The following is a 17347-nucleotide window of genomic DNA, read 5'->3' as shown; positions in this document are numbered from 1 at the left end:
AACAATTCAATTTATAGAACTTATTTTTTTATTTTTTGAGAGATGGGCTCACACACCGGAAGACACTAACGTTTCTCTTCGTTAGAGTATGTGAATAACAGTTTAACCCCATTTGTTTGTAATTGTGATTCTGTTAAAATTTAAAAAAGCATCTATCAATAGTAAGAAATTATCAAGAAAGTAAGAAATTGTGTTATTTCATAAACTGTAAGACATGAAGACATTTACAGGTTATATCCTTTGCTTTGTCTTTTAACGCAAGCGGTCAGGATCCAAGCCCATGTTCGGACGGTTGTGTTTCTCTTGTAATCATCAAATGTCATTGTTTTGTCCTTCAGTTCTTTCTCGAGTTGTACCATGGATATTTTATACCATCAATACTTTTCATGCTCTTTTGCATTTTCCTTCACATACGGAAAAAAACTCAAGGCGTTCTTGTCACTGTGCTACACAGTACAGGACACGCAGTGAGTAATTCGCGCAGCTTTCAGAGGAATCCAGAGGGAGGACTCTTAATGCAAGGAGCTGTTTTTTTTTTCGCATTAATCATTATTAACCAGAAACAGCTGCACAACTGGTTGCATTTGTGATTATGTCACTTCTCTGCTTCAGCAAGGTCAATAAAAGACTCTGAAAGTAGTAGAGAAAAACTGAATTAAAATCATAGTAGCAATTCTGAGTGATATCTGCATACAGGCAATCCAATAAGAACGTTGAAATCTTTGAATGTCATCTTTCTATATATTGCGCTGCTTTTTACTTGGAGTAAAACTATTGGATTGAAGGGTTAAAATGTATTGTTGTTATTTGGAGAAATCAATGAACTCGTGATTTTATATGTTTTAAAAGACGGTCATGCGCACAGAAAAAAGACAGTGCTGATTATTTTTCTGGAGACGGAGCACTGATGACCTATCCGAGCCAATTGATAAAGCCCACCCAGTGGATACTCTAACAGAACGTGGAAGAACGTTCACCATTGTAACCAAGGCAACCACAGGAACAACATCAAGAAGCACAATCAATTCCTCATTTAAATCTTTCGTGTAAGGTATGCCATGTGAAAGCATGAAGTAAATCCCCTGATCTCTTTTGAACATGGACAAGGTATTTCTGATGGAGCGCAATGAGCAAAGATTTAATAAGCTACTCCTGCCGATGATTCAGCTTAAAGAAGTAAAAGCTTCACAAACAAAAGCAGCTCGCTACCACAGCCAATATTAAATGTACTTGGTGGCACATTACCATTTGCACTGGCTAAAAATTGGTCTCGGCAGACGTTGTTCCCTACGTAAAGCTGAAAGCGCCAAAGAGCATTTCCATTGAGAAAAAAAAATCTTTCTTGATGTTAAACATAGAGAGCCTGCCTTTTAGAAGTTCTCCCTCTAAACACCTTGTGCAGCCTCCCGACAGACTAACAAAAAGCGCCTTTTCACCAACTCAATTTATAATACGCCCCTCAAAACTCACAACCGAATAACAATCCATCCGTATATTTGATTTCCAAGATCCATTCAAGGCAACTTGGGTCTTCGCAAGCAAATAATTTCAGGGAAGAAACTCAGTTTAGTCAACTACTGGTGCATTCAGCACACCACTTGCTTTCGCTTGTCAGGGTGGCCGAGTGGTCTAAGGCGCCAGACTCAAGGACATGTGTCTTTCCAGCTGGCTTGGGTGTTCTGGTCTCCAAATGGAGGCGTGGGTTCAAATCCCACTCCTGACAGCTTCCGTTCTTACCTCTCTTGAATTGTTCCAGTGCTAGCTGACAGTGAATGACTGAAATATAAAAGCAGCAGAAGAAAGCAAGCAACTCAGTGCAATTTGTGAGTATTCTGCACTGTTAAAATGACAGGTTTTCATACTTTTTGGAATTTGTAGCTCAAGAAGTGACTCCTGTTTCATTTTCTATTCACCAACTCGATTTGCATTCTGCCCCTCACACCTCACAACAGAATAACAAACGGCTTCATGTGCCACAGCATTCCCCTGTAGATTCGGTTTGCACTATGAATTAGGTGACCCCGAATAAAATATTTTAGTGTTGGCTCAAATGTGAGGAATTTAATGAACCCTCAAAAAGGAATGCTTGCAGAAAATGCCAGCAATTCGAAGCGTGTAGGCAGCATGAACAGACCAATTCTGCAATTTCTTTTATCGCGGGCGGTGCTTTCCGAGTCGATGGCTCTGCATTAGAAATGAGAAGTGCTGAACTCTAAACACGTTCTTGCCATTACTGCTACTCCTGCTGCTACTCCTTCGTCCTCGAAAAAAGAAAAGACAGGCATGTTTTGAGTCTCAAAATGATCTTCTGGATCCTCAAGAAACATGTACATTTGATTGATTCCACAGTATTTTGGATGTACTGTACTTATAACTTCCATCGAAGAGAGACTTCATCAGTTGCATGAAATTGAAACTTTCGACTTTTTGTCTGGTATTGAAAATATGTTTAAAAAAAACCATGAACAATTTTCTAACAAACAACTCATGAACTGGGCAGGTTCTGGCGCAGCCTCTGTTCTGTGGGCGACAGCGGGACCAGGTCGTCTGCAAAGAGCAGGAACTCGATTTCCATAATTAATGCAGATCAGTAAATCAAGGGACAAAACAATTATTGCGCCCGGCTCCTCAATGGGCTTTGACGTGCTAATGCGTTGGTTTAACAGTCCGGGTGTGGCAAGCCTCTAATGTCTCCCGACTTCGGCAAGAGGCACCCACCTTTCATTGGAAGACAATGAACATTCTAGCCGTACATGTGAATATAGCATCAATACACAAAGGGATTGGGTGAGCTCCGATCACAAAAAAAAACTGCGAACCTGCACTACAGCGACCACAGTACAGTATGGAGACCAAGACCTTTTACGGGAAGAGACGGGGTGCTTCTGCCGCCCCAGCTTCCAAAGAGCGAAGGGTAAGCAAATACAGCAGACTTCATCTGAAATACGTGATTACAGCGTATATTACAAGGTATTATTGCCATTTTGAATTTTAAATTCAATTATTATTATTTCTTCGTAGCCTGTTCTTCAAGAAAACACCGCACGGGCGAAACGATCTACCACCAGGACAGTAAAAAAGAAAGCGGTAAGACGTAAAAAAAGAAAAGTTTATTTTGACTTCTGTTCCGCGACTGATGAATACTACTGTGTGACTTTATTTCTTACATGAATTATGTTATTTTGCCACAGGCCGTGGGTCTCTGCTCTCGGCCACTGGCCAGGGTGCCAACCTGTAGAAGCAGCACCTGTGAGGAGACATTTCGGCAGCAGCGGGAGCAGTACAATGCATTACTGGGGAGGACTGGGAGGCTAGAGACACTCCTGAAAGTGCAGAGGAAGGAGACAGTATGTTCCAGCAGTCAAACAGTTGAGCAGCTGTCTCCCGAAAAGTGCCTCTCCCCTCCGCGCAGGTTGCAATGCCTGGCGGAAGCTCTGCCCCCCGCAGAGCACACACCGCCTCAGGACACTCCATCCCGGCCTCTCCGTTCACCACCGCATGGGAATTGGTTGATGCTGTCCCCGCCGTCTATCTCCCCCCAGGAAGCACAGCGGAAGTCACAGACGCCAGTGGGACGAATAATTCTCCCAGATGTCCAACTGCTACCCATCACTCAGGAGATGGAGGGAGGGTTGTACTTGCAGTGCATCGGCATAGACGGGAAAACAAGAGCCGACCGCTACGCCGCCCTCATGTTTCGAAATCTTGTGACTTTTGAAATTTACTGGGGGTGGACCACGTCTGTAAATTTCGATGGGTCCAGAGGCAAAAGTGCCTTGCCTTGCAATCTCCGGGAAACCATTAGTAGCATGGTGAATCGGAGATTCTCAACCCTTACTTTGTGCGACTGGAAAATAATTTGTGATCAGATCAACGAAATGCTTCGTAGAAGGAGGTGCTCTTTTCCTCTCGTCTAACAGTCTGTCCACAAACAAAACATTCCTGTTAGACAAGAGGAATGTAAAAAAACAATTACTTTTGTCAATGGAAACCTGTGTGTGTGTGTCTCTCTCTGCTGGATGTCCCTCTCACTCTCTGCTGAATGAATAAAAGCATTTTTATTAAAAACGCGTTTGCGTTTGTCTGGTATTTACTTTGGTCCCTTTTAACTGTTTTTCCCATCTACTTTTTTGCTTTGAGATGCCACTTTTAAAGGTGATATGTAAAATAATGTTTTTTATTATTGTTATAGAGAAACATGATCAGATTTTCCCTGGTTCAGAAAAAAAGATCTAAAGTGCTACATCTAACTTTCTTAATTCGATGTATTTAAAGCAGTGAACTACTGTAGATGTAACATAGCACTCAGAAATACAATCGAGAATAGTTTTGTGGTGTTTGTTTAGATGAAATGTTCCTAAAACGTATAATGTAACAAAATTAAAGACGATTAAAATCTGTAATCTTTCCACTTGTACTGTATGTCATCGGAAAGTTTCTGCTTTGTGTAAGGATGGTATCAAAAAGTAATCTTAAGTGGTGAGAAAGCTGTGCTCAATGTATTTAAGAGACTTAAAAGTAAAAGGAGATGCTTCATATTGCTTGACTAATTTTAAAAACTAAGTTATTAATGCAGACGCTCCCTCGGTGCCACGCCGGGTGTAAAGATCAAAATATACATTCGTCCCGGGCAGAGGCCGAAGAGCCCGGCTGGGGTGCGCGGGGACATATACAGTACAGTTTGCATACGGTAATATGTTTATGCTCCTAAATCAATCTCTTTTATGAGCATGTGAAAGGCATGGTGAATCGATTGTCATAAATTACTGTACTTTGCATGATTGGAAACAAATGCGTGATTGCGAAATGCTGTGGTGTTACTTTTACAAAGACGGTCAATGAAAAAATGAATGTGGACCAGGGCAATACTTTGAGTTAACACTTACAGCTTGTCCAAGGTCATTCATTATTAATACTATTAGTAATATCTTCGTTAAAGACTTTGATGGCCACAGCTCAAACACGAGAGGTTGAGCTTTATTAGCTCCACCTTGTGGAAATTCCGGATACTATTATTTTGCTTGCCGTATTATAGGAGAATTTACGGTAACTAGCGGTATTTACCGGTAACTCGCGGTAGACTGCATACAGCGCACCGGAAAATAATGCGGTATCGCCCTCGCATTTTGAATGGCTGCATCTGTATGTGTAGCAATCTCTCTCTCTCCTTCTCTTCCTGGTGATCTGAAGGGCAGGACTTTGTCCTCTTAGTGGCTCTTGATAAAATATTTACTGGGTTCAGTTAATGATTAACTCACCAGGGCTGAGTGCTGAGCTCTCAGAGGCCATCTCTCTCTTTCCTTCTCTTCCTGGTGATCTGAAGGGCCGGACTTTGTTCAATTCAATTCAATTCAAGGTGCTTTATTAGCATGACCGATGGGTACAATCAGTGTTGCCAAAGCAAATAAAAATAATAAAATTAACATAGAACAAAACAAAAATTAGAAGTAAAATAAAATCTACAGACATGTTACAGACATTTACAACAAAGACATATTATATAATATTGACATATACTGTAGGCGGCTGGAGCATTATTGGGAGACGGACTCACTGTTCCTCAGGCTGTGACAGGAGATCACATACTGGGCTGCCAGATCAACTGAGTTCCCTCCTCCCTCTCCCAGTAGGATTGGGACCTGTTGTGGTTTTGGCAGGTGTGGGAACTCTGGGATTAGATTTCTGAATTTCGGGAAGAATGTTTCTCTAATCCCAGAGTATCTGTCACAGTGCAGCAGGAAGTGCACCTCTGTCTCTATTTCTCCCTGCTGGCAGTGGGAGCACAGCCTGTCCTCTCTGGGCAGCCAGGTCTGCCTGTGTCACCCAGTTTCTATGGCCAGGTTGTGGTCACTGAGCCTGTACTTCGTCAGGGTCTGTTTCTGTTTGTTATTTTTTATTTTGGTCAAATATTCAGCTAGTGTGTATTGTCTGTTTAAGGTTCTGTAGCATTCCAGTTTATGTTCTGTTTGTGTGTGTGTGTCCCAGTGTGTGAGATATTGCTGTTTGATCTGTGCTGTGATGTGGTTGAGTCTGGGTTGTGGTGCTCTAACAGTGCTGTCCTGAGGCTGGTTAGTGTTGGTGTGGCTCAGGTCGGTGAGCCTCAAGACCAGCTGGCTCAGGGGGCTCTGTTTTGGGCTCAACTCTTGGCTCAGCAGGGCTTTGTGGTGGTAGGAATTTTGGTCACTGTTTTTTAGGTGAAGCCAATACTTTAATATTCTTTTCTGTGTGTTTATCAATAGTGGGTACTGGCCTAATTCGGCCCTGCACCCGTTGTTAGGAGTTTTTCTCTGCACACGGAGGATGATTCTACAGATCTCCATGTGCAGAGTTTCTGTGGGGTGTTTGTCCCATTGGGTGTTCTCTCAGTGGCCCTTGACAAAATAGTTGCTTGGTTCAGTTAATGATAAACTCTTCAGGGCAGAATGAAGACTTGAGCGCCACCTGATATGAACATTTCTGGTTTATCTAATCACTTAGGAATTTAAAAATACTTTTTTTATTTTTCATAAGAAAACTCTCTTGTTTGGGGTTCTGGAAAGTTGATCTCAAAGGATCCCTAAAGCACTTTACAGGCGGGGGCCCCACTTAATCCCATTGTCAAACAATCAAGATCTGTACTGACCAGCAGTCAGGACACTGGGGTCCACACCCCTACTCTCACACACAGTGTCCAGGGATCTGTACTGACCAGCAGTCAGGACTTTTTTTATATTTATACATACTGTGTGTGTCATTGTCGACACCCCTACTCTTACAGTGTCCTGTCTGTGTCTGTGGTTTGTAACCTTTCTTATGTTCAGACAGATAAGGGAGAGAAATGGACTCAGTGGCTCTTGATAAAATATTTACTGGGTTCAGTTAATGATTAACTCACCAGGGCAGAGTGCTGAGCTCTCAGACGCCATCTCTCTCTCTCCTTCTCTTCCTGGTGATCTGAAGGGCTGGACTTTGTCCTCTCAGTGGCCCTTGACAAAATAGTTACTTGGTTCAATTAATGATAACCTCTTCAGGGCAGAATGAAGACTTGAGCGCCACCTGATATGAACATTTCTGGCTTATCTAATCACTTAGGAATTTAAAAATACTTTTTTTATTTTTCATAAGAAAACTCTCTTGTTTGGGGTTCAGGAAAGTTTATCTCAAAGGATCCCCAAAGCACTTTAAAGGCGGGGACCCCCTTCATCCCACCTGCAAACAATTGAGGAGAGGGACTTTAGAGAGCACAGACTGAACCCTGACTAAACAACACCCCTGACCAGCAGTCAGGACACTGGGGTCCACACCCCTTCTCTCACACACAGTGTCCCAGGATCTGTACTGACCAGCAGTCAGGACACTGGGGTCTACACCCCTACTCTCTCACACAGTGTCCTGGATCTGTACTGACCAGCAGTCAGGACTTTTTTTATATTTATACATACTGTGTGTGTCATTGTCGACACCCCTACTCTTACAGTGTCCTGTCTGTGTCTGTGGTTTGTAACCTTTCTTATGTTCAGACAGATAAGTGAGAGAAATGGACTCAATACCCAGTCCCAGTTTACACTGGTTTACAATGTGGGACTTCTGCACTGACACGACCCCACATGTGTCTCCACAGGAGATGGGAGTCCTGTAACGTGTCTTTAGACAGAAACCCGCCAGAACAGACACATTAGAAGCGACCTGGAGGAGAGGTCAGAGCGGGGAGAGTCTCTGGACGAGTATAAAAACTGGGAACTTCGCTTTTTACAGCAACACTTTCTGATTAAAGTGTCCAGTTACTTCACTCTGAAGACAATTTAAAATAACAGTTAATATTTCCAGAAATGGAGTAGTCAGGTGATATCCTATGAAAGATTTGGTCTCCTGACTGTTACTCTCACTAATATAATACCATCTGTGATGTTATCAGTCACAGTTACTCCGACACCGGGTCTCATTACAGCTCATTACATTAATTACAGTTAATTGACTCTTTATCCTGAGTGTCTTTAGTCGTGAACAGAGGTCCGTCAAGTTTCTATTCGCTTTATCCAGTACAAGGTCGCGTCTTTCATACTAATGAAATGTAAAGAATGAAAACTAATTGAAATGAGCAATAAAACCTGGATTTACCAGAGAAAAGGGGGACCAGTCACAGAGGGCCAGTCTCAGCAGTCCGGTCACAGTAGTCCGGTCACAGCGGGCCATTCATGAAAGTACAGGCCGTTGCTCCATTCACTTTGTGGACACATTGTATGAATCTTGGCAAACACTCCCAGATAAGAACATGCCTCCCGAACTCAAGTAATGGATGAAGTTGTTCGTGCTGTAAATTCCATCAAGGCCAGTACAACACGCGCACAATTATTAAAGATTATTCTAAAAATTAAGCATAGGATGATAAGAGAGGCAGCCTTTTGCTACTACGCACCCAAACTGTGGAATAGTATTCCAAAAAATATTAGAGGGGCTGGCTCTGTGGATATTTGTAAACAACAGCTCAAAACCTATTTTTTTACTTTTGCTTTTACTTGATTTTTCATACATAATTTTAGTGCTATTTGTATTGTTTGTGCATGGTTCTTTTAATTTGCTATTGTTGCTTATTTTAAGTTATGAGCACTTTGAGTTGCAAACAATTGTATGAAAGGTGCTATATAAATAAAAAAATATTATTATGTGAGTATTATGTGAGTAGGCTGTGACGATTTTTAAATCTACTGTATGTGTTTATTTTTAAGTTTATTAACCCCAAAAAAGGTCTCTGAAAAAGGTTAAGAATCCCTGCAATAAATTATACAAATTACAATTTACAAGATTTATGCAATAAATAACACTAGAAGAGATAGATATGAGGTATTTGGCACCATCATTATATCCTGAGAATGTGAAGTAAACAACTACATTGTGTCAGACAGGAGCTAAGAGCAGATAAGAGACAGCATGTCTATACTATACTGACAGCTATACTGTAGATAAAGACTTGAGACAAGCCTTTCTCCGGTACTGAGTGAGTAGTCAGGCCTTGTCCTCACTGGTGGTTACAGAACATTGCATGGTCAGTTTCTCTGAAAGAGATAATCTTGTCTCTACACACCCCTCTGGTTGCCTGGATAAGGCCAAAGTAAACAGCCATTCTTATTAGGATGGTTTTGACCATCATGGCCTCAGAGATGTTCTTGATTTTGCCTGTAACAGAAGAGGAAAGGAATTCTAGATCGCACAAGCAACAGGAATATTATTAAAGTGTAGCTCGGGGTGAGGAGTTTCAGACTGTACTTAGACCTTGATCTAGCAGTGGTTTAGCACTGTGAAATATTTTGCAGGGCCTTTTCCATTCAGAGAAACAGACTGTTTTGTCTCAGCTAGTATCCTCCCTGAGTGCTGCTGTGAACGATGTGTTAAGGGACTTTTGGGAGTCAGGGCTCTGATGGGACTGAGCTGTTTCTATTTTCAATTTTTCTGTGTGTAGGGCAGTATGCTGCACTGGGTTAAAACAACTGCATCATGTCATGTTGTTGATATAGTATGTCTCCAGCTATAGATAAAGACTTGAGACACGCCATTCCCGGTACTGAGCAGTCAGGCTCTGTCCTCACTGGTATTTACAAAACACTGCATGGTCAGTTTCTGGGAATGAGATAATCTTGTCCATATGGCCAGGTTAACACCCCACTGGTTGACTGGATAAGGCCAAAGTAAACAGCTGTTATTGAAATACTGTATATTACTACAGGGCCTGTATCTATCGCCATTTAAAAAAACTTCAGCATCATAGTTTCTGAAGCTGGTTTAAAAAGCAGGTAAGTTTCCACACCAATGGGTGGACTTATATGACAGTTTACTACATTCAATATTACAGTACTACAGTAAAATGTACAGTCTATTCTATACAGGGATCTGTACGAACACCATCCCTGGCCATTAGACTGACCACAGCATCCAGATTCTACAGCTGAGATAACAGCACTAACTATTCCTCCATAGTGGGTTTTTATCACTTCAGTTAGCAGTGACCATGACAATAAGGCTGAGCTTCACCTCTGAAATTATTACAGTAGTACTGAGGTGTTAACTAATTTAATTAGCAGTCCAGGACAGCTTAAACTTTCACTTTATCCTGTCTGTCCGTTATTTCTAACGGCCCAGGTCTCAGCTCAGATAGCTTAGCTTACCCAGCACCTGAGACCCCAGAGTCTCCTTTCCATTACAGATGAGTCAGAGCGGTTCTCAGGTAAGACTCACTACAGCACCAACACCCACCTGAACAATCCAGTCACACTGAAAACCTGCAGGCATTAATATGTGGACCTACACAATTCACAGGAATAGGAGACTCACTTGCTGAAAGAAAACTCCATACTGTTATGCCACGGCCCCGGAGGACTCATCATTCCACCTCACATTCCAACACAGTTCCCAATTTGCCCATTTACCCCTGCCTACTTAATGCTTCTTCACACTCTCCCCTGGGCTCATATGAGGGTTTTTCCTGGTTAGAGCTACTTCTATTTTCACTACGACTTACTACTTGGTTTTTGGCTTCCTGACCCTGGTTTGTTCTGTGACTACGTCTCCTGGTTTTGGTTTTTTGTATGTTGGGTATCATTCTGGTTTCTACTCTCGGCTTCCTCATGGCTCCACATCTGGTTTTGTACTTTTGCACCAGCTTGTTTAATACGGCTTTCGGACCTCGGATTGTTATATCGACTACATCTCTGGAGATCGTTATGGTTTTCTGCATAGGGCCCTCTCTGCTATTTCGTAACAAGCAGTGGTTTAGAGGACGCACTGTGAAATTATTTGCAGGGCATTTTCCATTCTTAGCTAGGGTCCTCCCTACATCCTGCTGTTAACTGTGTGGTTATATCCTTGGTGCTACAGGAAAGGACCTTTCTGAGACGGCTTGGCTGTGTTTAGTCAGGGTCTTTAGGATGTCACGATATTAGTTCCCCCTCCTTAAGGGTGCTCCAGCCCTTTCACTCAAGACTTCATTCTGTGCACCTGTTTCCCCATTCCCAGCCCACCTTAAAAGCCAGGCGCTGACGCTCATCCGGGCTCTGCATCTGATTTCCGTATCGTGCGAGTCCGGGACCTGGAAGCGCCTGGTCCCGTTAAGGTTTTAACCTCTGTTCCCGTTCCTGTTCCCTGTCCGCCGGTTCTGACCCGGCCTTCGTGGTTTTAACTTCGTGTTTTGATGGATTTCCTGGTTTTGGACTTTCTCGTGTGTTTTGGATACTCTAAGGATTACTCTTTGGGATTGTTGCCTCGGCCACACCTCCCCCGTGCACCAGCGCACCTTGGACACGCCCCCTTGTCTTCAGCCCCGTATTCCTGCATGACGTTTCCCCAGTGTTTCCTCACTCCGTCGGACTGTGTCGTCCGCATAGGGTCCGGAAAGAACTGTTCGTTACATAGGAGTCAGGACTCTGACGGGAGTTAGCTGATTGCAATTGTAATTTAAGTATTTTTCTGTGTAAAGAAATGTACGCTACACAGGGTTAAAAAAATTACATCATGTCAGACAGGAGGTATGCTAGAGGTAACAGAAGAGACGAGACTGGCTGTTGGTGATACAGTATGTCTCCAGCTACAGATAAAGATTTGAGACACACCTTTCCCTGTATAGAGCAGTCAGACATTGCCCTCATTGGTGGTTATAGAGCACTGTGTGGTTGGTTTCTGAGAATAATGTAATCTTGTCTGTATGGACAGGATAAAGTCAAAGTAAACTGACATATTTTGTGTACTGCACATTTCTACGGGGCCTATCTCTATAGACATTTCTACAGTATCTCCAAACTTCCTCCTCACCACTGGGCAAGGGCGCTACACTAGTTTAACCCATCAATCCCAATCCAACAATATTTAGACAGGTTTATGAGCTGCACCTCAGACCCTTTAATATAACCAGATTATGTGAGTTGTCTCAATTGCAGGTGTTTTATGGAAACAATTCAATTAACATACAAAGTAGTCTAAAACCTGTTCTGATTAACTGTTTAGTGCTTATATTTCAAAGTTTTATATTAGAAAAATGTAGTAGTCTCTATAGGAAGTTTTCTTTCTTTGGGATTTCCGCGAATAGTTTATCAGTATGAAAAGTTGAAAGTGAAAGGAAGGATAGTTACTTACTCCCTGTTCTAGTCATGATAAAACTCGAAAGTGAAAGGAAATGTGTGTTTATAAAACTCCAGCGCGGTAATCCCCTTCACCACCTTACCGATTCGCACCACAGAGGAGGACCGGAGGATACAGGTGAGATGATCATTTGTTTCGATCAGTCACAATCTCAAACTCAGCACAGCCTTCGGACAAGGAGGTATCGTGTGGCGCAGATTGCTGGCATGTTAGATTTCTGCTTTAAATTAGTCTGAACTAATAATAGTTTTGAAACTAATAGAGAGAGCCCCCACTCTGGACCTGTTTCAAGTACAAGAAATGAGATTAGTTTGGAGTCTAGGCTTTTTTTGTTACTGACAGGAGGTTTAAACGTAACTATCGAAAACTCCAGGATAAAGGGCGCCGGACAGGATAGAGCTGTACAGCTTGTAACTGTCGCTTCCTCCTGTTCAGATACAGCTGTAGGAACGGTTTTAAACAGACTCGCATTATACAGAACGCTGAGTTCACCGCATTTAACAATATGCAGCGATCGAATGGATTAACCCAAGTGTCTCCAACCTACGGTATCTTTATCCGGCCCGAGAACAGAGGAAAGCGTCACCACTACATGCTTACGCGCAAGTGTTAAATTAAATAACCTTTACCTCAGGTTCACGTTTGTTGTGCTTGAGTTTTCTTGCATTGTTTTTTTACATCGAAATGTCAGCTAAGTGGAGAAACGTTGACGAAGAGTGCCGTATTTTTAATGAGAAAACTATTTCGTGATTGAAAGCGTTGTGCTTAATACGCAGAGAAACCGTCGCTGTTCTCAAGGAGTATAATATCCGAAGGCATTACGATACGAAGCACAGAAATACTCAGATGTGATTGGCAAAATGATTTCAGATAAAGTAGAAGCACTGAAGAAAAACTTAATTTATCAGCGTGAAATATTTAAAAAAGCGATCACAACAATCAGAATCCATTGTAAGGGCGAGTTTCAAAATAGCACGTCATAGCTAAGGCAGGGAAACCATTTACTGATGGGCAGCATATACAAAGAAAAAGTTGCTTTGCTCGAACAAATATACCTGTCATCTAATACAACTGCTCGTCGCACAGAAGACCCGGGAAAAAACGATTATTTTGCACTGTATTCATAATCTTTCATCAGCAGGCTTTGTGCGATAAAAAAATTACAATTATCTGAAGTAATGGATAGTGACAGTGAATTTTATACGATAGTCCTCCCTTAATCATCGTCAGTTTAAAAACTTCCTATCTGAAATCGAAAGTGAATATCCGGACGTTCCGTACCACTGAGGGGTTCGCTGGATCAGCAAACCCAAGTGCTAGAGATTTAGTGAATTACGCACAGAATTCGATATTTTCATGACTCAAAGGACACGACCTATTCTATAATTTCAGATTTGTTTCAAATTCTATAATTTCAGATTTGTTTTCACTCGTAAAATCCTTCAGACAAAAATTCTTCAGACAATAATTCTTTTTGGACAAACAAGTGGCAGCAAACAATTTTGTTCAGTTCGCAACTTGTGAAAAGTACAGAAATGAATGTGCCGAACCTTTTCCGATCCCGTTCACTTTAAATGTGATTTCACATTTGAAGCAGAAATTTCAGGACCGTTTTCAAGATTTTAACAGTATCTCACAGAACATAAGATTGTTCAAGAACCCTTTTGCAAGTGAAGTTGAAGATCTTCAGCCTGAATTGCCGCTCGAAGTAATTGACTTTGCTGCGAATGACTTGTATAGGGATCTGTTTAAGGAAAATGATTTGTTAAACATAAATCACTGCCTGAAAGGTGTTTTAAGAACATTCCACGAGCAACTTTTCTAAAGTTTTCTGTCTTCTGCCTCCACATTTTGTGTGAACAAACATTTACAAAGATGAAACAGACATTCTGTCACTGAAGCAATTCCAAATATCGCATTAAATTTGCACACATGTATGTGAATATTTCTTCTAGATTTATTTGTTCATTTGAATATTACAATATAAGGGGTTTCATTTAATTTATTATAAGTGTAAATTGTGTTGTTTATTACGTATTCCTCCATCATAAAATACCTACCCTCCCTGTGTCTGGCCATCTGGCCTTTCTTCCGAAGAAAATGTGGCCCTCGAGGAAATTAAAATCTGATTAGGACTGAAAATCTTTTTTTCCAGTCAATCTTTTTTTCCAGTTAAACAGATTCAAGAAATGTTCTAATTTCATTTTCAAATACTTTGAAACAATACAGAATCCATAGAAGTGTCTCCTCCCACATTTACGTTAGAGAAATGGGTATCTGTTTGCTTTAAATTAGACATTTTATCATTTCTGATTTCTCCTCTTATCGGAGAAGCTACAGATATAAAAATATTTAACCTAACTGACTAACACAAATGCATTTTTTTGTGGTTAAAAGCAACATATAATATAGCTGATTTATTGTGCACACCAGATCATCGTTGTAGAACTGAGCTGTGGTCAGGACCAGAGGGGAACCGCACAGAAATTGAATCGTACTGACCGATTCCAGCACAAAGGTAAGCGAAGGAAATCACTCCTAATACCAATTGCAGATGACTTGGCTGCTGAAATTAGTCGCTATCTCTGCACTAAAATATATCCTCTGTTGCAACAAACACAAACAGCTGCTGCCGTCTAGAGGTTACTACACTAACCAAGTTAGTACAGTGCTAAGCAGATCGCAAGGGAAAGTTCTGAATGATGGAGAAACGCATTACTGAAATAATATCGTTAATATGAACTTAATTTAAACATTAGTGACTGTTAATATACTGTATTGAAATATAAAACTGAAATTGTATTCCAGTCTTGAAGCAAGTGTCATCATTTTGATCATTTGTGATAGATTTCTGGGAGACATACTGTGACGTAGATTAATATTCTATGGAGTGAAGTGAACTAAAATCTAGGCAAATACACCTTAATAAATGGGACTCCTATAATGTTTTTGCTTTCTTCTAGTTCTGCTTCTAATAGTCCCAGTAATCCTATGTTTGCCTTCATAGTATTTCATATACATAAATGTAGCTGTCAAAATCTCAACATTGAATAGTTTGGAAGCGCAGATAGAATAGATTAGTAACGATGGCACAAGTGCCCAGAAATGCAAAGGTGTTTATTGTGAGGATGCGTCTTTCGACCTTTTCGGCTCATGATTACAAGACAGGCCACTGTGTCAAGATCATTCAATTTCAACGAACTTTCAGATTTAGCACGTTCTGCTTAAGCTCCGGAGTACTTAATGAGGTACTATCAGGAGATCATCTCCAGCTCTGAGTTCAGATGCAACGAAAACTGCTGGGGACCAAAAAAAGCTGGGGACCAAATGAACTTGTGTTTCGTACGGTGCTGAGGGTTCAGCATCGTTGTTGTTCAAATTAGCAAGAACTGCCGGTGCTCTGAATCAGAGCTTTTCAATTAGTCTGTTCAGTGCGTTAATATGTCAGCCATAATTATTCATTTATCTGTCTTGTGTTAATATATAACTGAATGTTCTTGGCAATTTAATGTTAATTTGAATTTAAGAACGGCATTTATATTGAAATAAACCAGAGAAGGTAACTGCTTATGAGATACTCAATTGCATTTAATCACAAACGAACAAACGATAATAGCAGGTGCGTGTTAAGCTTGAACATGTATTATAGCAGTTTTTATTTCCATTGATAAATTATACTGATTCATACAGAGATCCTTCAGACAAATAAAGCAAACACATTGCTATTTCGGTGTTATAATAGGCATAAGCTACTTTTGTGTCTGCAATAATTTTAACGTAAGTGTTATGCAACTTCAGGGGCTGCATTTGTTGTAATGTTTGTTGTACAACTCATCTACATTAAGAGTTTTTAATTAAAATAATGGCGCGTAGTGCATTTTCCTTACAGCTGAGTGAAAACAAATGTTACACAAAGCATCATCTAATGTCCAACAGCGTTAGTCATTTTATTTTTTAAATAGAATTAACATCAATATGTGGATTTGATCTACAAAAACAAGTTACATTTACAGCTCTAAAAAGGAAAACTTAGAGCTCTGTAACAGATCTTTTCAGTTAATTGCTGTTCCTCTGATCTTGAAATTTTAAAACCACCTTTTCCTTGCCTTTCATGTGGTCTGTGTACTATTCCATTAACAGCACCGTCACTGAGGCATGTGCGGTCTTGCTCAACCTTGTTACCGACTGGATGGGCCTCCTGTTCGTCTCCAAATCTTTCCGCACATTTCAACACCATTATTGTTGGACCACAGCCACAGATATGAGAAAGGACACTGTTCCAAAGAATTGTCTTAGATTATCACTTTTAATAATATGTTTTTTTTTTCTTTAACTTACCCATACCTTTGCCTATACAGTACAACTTATTCTTTGCATCCCCAATATCCCTGCTTTCCCTGAGAAACACAAGTGAAGAGTCAAATCCCAAAGAAAAATACAACAAATCTATTCAATTAACTCCCAGATGTAACAGAACACATGTAAGAATTACACTCCATTTCAATTTGTATTTCCTTGATTTCAGTTCTCTTCCCTCCCCTGGTTATCTGAAAAATTAACTATCACATACAAAAGGGTTAGTGTTAGGTTAAACATGCATTTTCTGTAGTACAGCTACTGATAAAGATAGATATTAAACTTCATTATTAACAGATTACACTTTTATTAATAAATACTTGTATTGATAAATAATTGTTGTGTCTGGAAAGCCCCTCAAGTATTGTAGGTAAATTTTACAATAAATGTCAAGCTAAAGATGCTAAGTTCATCATTTAGTGAAGGTATCATTTCCACTATGTTCAGGAAAGTTCTAATGGGATCCCGTGCTTAGTCCGCTACTGAGTTGCTTAAAACCTGTGAAGAGGTGGTTTAAATTAATCTACTACTACAATAATATGTAGAGGGCAGCAGTTGTTACTTTGGGTTCATTGTAATTCAGGACAGGTTCAGAATGGAGCTGTGGACAAATTTCAGCCATGTTCATTGCATTTGATCTTAAGTTTGCTCACTAGTTTTGCACAGGCTGAACTCCAGTTGGCTCGCTGCTTTGGGGTCGATACAATTGGTCCCTTGAGTTATGCCACCAGGAGAAATTATTTCCAGATTTGTGTTTCTTTTGTAAAACCCAAAGCACTGGAAACACATTTTGCTGAGATTAAGTTAAAAATAAGGATATTAAATTATCAAAACATTAAACAAGTGAGATCCCATGTAAGTAGATAAAGTCTCAAAACCATCCTGT

At 40.6% G+C, this 17347-nt stretch overlaps 1 protein-coding gene and 1 non-coding gene across 4 annotated transcripts in view; both read left to right on the top strand.

The window, feature by feature from the left end:
• The first annotated feature begins 1610 nt into the window (after positions 1–1610).
• Positions 1611–1723, top strand: trnal-caa (transfer RNA leucine (anticodon CAA)). Its single transcript has 2 exons — positions 1611–1648; positions 1678–1723. It is a non-coding gene; the product is annotated as a tRNA-Leu (tRNA).
• Positions 1724–12063: 10340 nt separating this feature from the next.
• The window catches only part of LOC148664338 (guanylate-binding protein 5-like), a 30770-nt gene continuing 25486 nt past the window's right edge, over positions 12064–17347 (top strand). The window contains exons 1-2 of one of the 3 annotated variants that reach the window (XM_088631488.1): positions 12064–12222; positions 14539–14623. The gene's annotated coding sequence lies outside the window, so the exon portion shown is untranslated. Of the gene's footprint in view, positions 12223–12262; positions 12287–12322; positions 12654–14538; positions 14624–17347 lie in introns of those variants that run through there. The other 2 variants (XM_088631490.1, XM_088631489.1) reach the window with 2 other exon arrangements.

Source organism: Lepisosteus platostomus, chromosome 5 (assembly GCF_059453375.1).
Source record: "Lepisosteus platostomus isolate fLepPlt1 chromosome 5, fLepPlt1.hap1, whole genome shotgun sequence".
NCBI classification, from domain to species: Eukaryota; Metazoa; Chordata; class Actinopteri; order Semionotiformes; family Lepisosteidae; genus Lepisosteus; species Lepisosteus platostomus.
Note: the sequence above shows the minus strand (reverse complement) of the source record. Positions and strands in the feature narration are given on the sequence as shown.